Raw genomic sequence first — 3409 nt, 5'->3', positions numbered from 1 at the left:
CAATATACAATGTCACCCGCCTTGTTATTATTACGAATGCACGAATGATACCGTGTATGAACTTCATACGTGGGATACCCTCCGTCCTTGATACATACATTTATACGCTCTACACTTATCTGCATTATCACGGGATTAACTATATTCGCGATTCTGGCTGCACGCGTGCTCGAAAAGAAGGCGCGCCGCAAAATTCCCTGTATGTTTCCCAGATAAGAAGTGTATGCTCTGCGCCTACACCCATGCAGTTCTAATTACTACCCCGTCCCCGTACCTGACAACCCATAACCCCCATCAGCGCTGTGCGGCAAAAGGGGGGGGGGGGGGGGGGAACAAAAAAACCAACCCACTCTTTTGACGAAATTGGAAATCTTTCCAGTATTTTCGTACTCCGGAACACTGACTCCGTACGCCGCGGAGTATCCACTATTACTCTAAATGAGGAATGATAAAAATCTACTGTCTGAGCGTAAGAGGCGTTGATAGTGATTCTCCCAACCCTGTATTTTCACAATCTTTGCTGTCTTTGTTCACTAGTTTAAAGCCCTGGCCTTCTGGGGATCTCTTGGCTGCATTAGGGCTAAATTAGATGATCGAGCGGAGGTGGGTGGAACAACGTTAGTGGAGAGGAGCCCTGAAAGAAGAGGGAGGGGATAACGGTTCCCTGTTACATACTGGCTACATTGGCTATTTAACCTATGAAGTTAGTTGCTGTGCAGATTCTTAATTCGCTATGAGTATCCTTGAGAGAAAGCTTGAATATTTGCCCTTCAACCAGACAATATTCGGTGTTAGTAGTTCTGCAGGCCAAGAAAACTAACAACTTCTTAATCTATGAGAGGGCTTTTCAAAAAAAAAAAAAAAAGCTTGCCTTTACACAGATAACTAAAGCTTAGTACTGCTGAAAAATATTGTCACACTATTACCATGTTTGTGTGCCCTATGATATGACTACTGAATTTGGTGTATACTGGGCAGCATGAGGATAAAGAAGCAGCGGAGAGAGCTGTTACGGCTTGTGGATATCAATACCCATTCTGCTTCAGTGCATTAAGATGACACCCTGTTTAGTGGCCGTCCGCAGGAATATTAACTCCCTGATCAAAAAAGGTAATAATGCGATGACTAGAAGGCTTGTAATTTTATTGCACATGCTTATAGGCCTGCTTCCCAATACAGCTGCTGCACTTTGTTTCTATCTCAATGTCTGACTTCTTAGCTTGACTTCTAGTCTTCAAAGATAGCAGCAGCTTTATTCAAACCTTGTTTGATCTTAGCAATAGTGGTAAATTTATTATTGATCAAATTGATTTCATTTTTTAATTTTTGAGCTGTGAAATATTTTCATTTAACTTTAATAATTTATAATTTATTTTTATATATTATCTGTTTATATATTCTTTTGTTTTATATTATTTTTATAATTAAATTTTATAATAATTATAAAAAAATTTATTTATTTATTAAAAATTTATTTTTAATATATTAAATATATATATATATATATATATATAATATAATAAATAATATTATCTTTATTATTTTATTATAATATTATTTTTTTAAAGCTTTATTTATTTATTATTATAATATTTCTTAATATTTTTTATTATAAAATTAAAATTAATAGTTTTTGAAGTTACTTTTAATTTTATTATTATCTTTAATAATTAAATTTATTTTTTTATTTTTTAATATATATAAATATTTAAAATAAATAAAAAAATTATTTTTTAATTTAATAGTTTTTAAAATTTTTAAATCAAATTATAATTTATTTAATTACTTTAAATCTTATATTTTTATATTTTTTAATATTTTTTAATTATTGAAAAATATTTAAATATTCTTATAATATTATATTTATTAAAATTTATTTAAAATTTTTAGAATATAATTATATAAAAAATAAAACTTAACTATATCTATTGTTATAAATTTTTATCATTAAAAATTACTTTAATATTTTATATATAATTATAAAAATTTAGATATTAACTTTTAAAAATTTAAATTATATATTTTAAAATTTTATTTATATTTAAATATTATATAATAAAAAATATATATTTAATTTTTAATAATTAATATATATAGTTTTATATTATACTGATAAATTAAATATTATAATTAAAATTAATTAATTAAAAAATACTATAAATTTAATAAAATAAATTTTGAATAAGTATATTAATAATTATTTCTATATTTATTTTTTTATAAATTTTAGTAATTATCTTTTAACTCAACTTCACTCTCTATATAAACTTTAATTTTAATATTGAATTATTAAATAAAATATTAAATTAAATCAGTTTTATAAAAAATTTTAAATATAATAAGTTTTTTTATTAAATATATTTACTTAAAGTGTAGAAAAATATGATTAAATAATTAAGTAATATTTATAATAAATATACTAATAGTAGAAATTAACTGAGCTTTTATATTTTAAAATTAAATTTAAAAGATTTTCTTTTATAAAGTCTTTTATTGATTTTAGAAAAATTATTATTTAAAAATTTTTTAAAGTTATATAAATATATTTACTGAGATATATTTATATATTATATTAAAAGTTATAATCAAATTATAAAAGTCTTTATTACTAGTAGTAAAAATATTAATAATAAATTATATAAATTAAAATTATTAAAATCTTTAGATATATTATTAATATTTTCTATAATTATTTATAAAAATATATTAAATTATTTATTTTATTAACAGCTCTATATTATATATAAAGTTTTAATAAAGTTAATTTTTTAAATTTTAAATTATTAATTTTTTTTATAATAAAAAAATAAATAATATAAATAATTTTTAATATAATAAATTAATTACTGAGAATAATTAATAATTAATATTATAATATTAAAAATTTTTATGTTTACTTTTTATTTTTATATTACTTACTAAAATATTTTATAAAAAATTAAATTACTGTATCATAATTTTTTTATTTTATAAAAAATTAAGAATAAAACTAGTATTACTTATTTATATATATAAATACTTTGAATTTTTTCAAATTTTTTTTATAGATTTAATAATTAACTATTATTTAATTTTATATTTATATTTTATCTATTGATATTCTTCTCTTATAATACTTATAATATCTATTTTTTTACTTTTTTATAATACTAGTTATAGTACTTCTTATGCATTTTTTAATATTTAGTTTATTCATATTGAGATTCTTATAAACATATATAAAAAGAAAAATAAAATAAAAATAGAAGAAAAGAAAACTGTTTATATAAATATTAAATTTTTATTAAAAAAGATGAAGTTTTAATAATAAAATATCTTATATAAAATTAATTAAAATATTATTTTAATAGTAATTATATTTATTATCTTAGTAATGAAAATATAAAAGTAAAACTTTAATAATTAAATT

Source organism: Paracoccidioides brasiliensis (assembly GCF_000150735.1).
Source record: "Paracoccidioides brasiliensis Pb18 unplaced genomic scaffold supercont2.18, whole genome shotgun sequence".
NCBI classification, from domain to species: domain Eukaryota; kingdom Fungi; phylum Ascomycota; class Eurotiomycetes; order Onygenales; family Ajellomycetaceae; genus Paracoccidioides; species Paracoccidioides brasiliensis.
The sequence above is the reverse complement of the archived record's forward strand: the minus strand, read 5'-3'. Positions refer to the sequence as shown.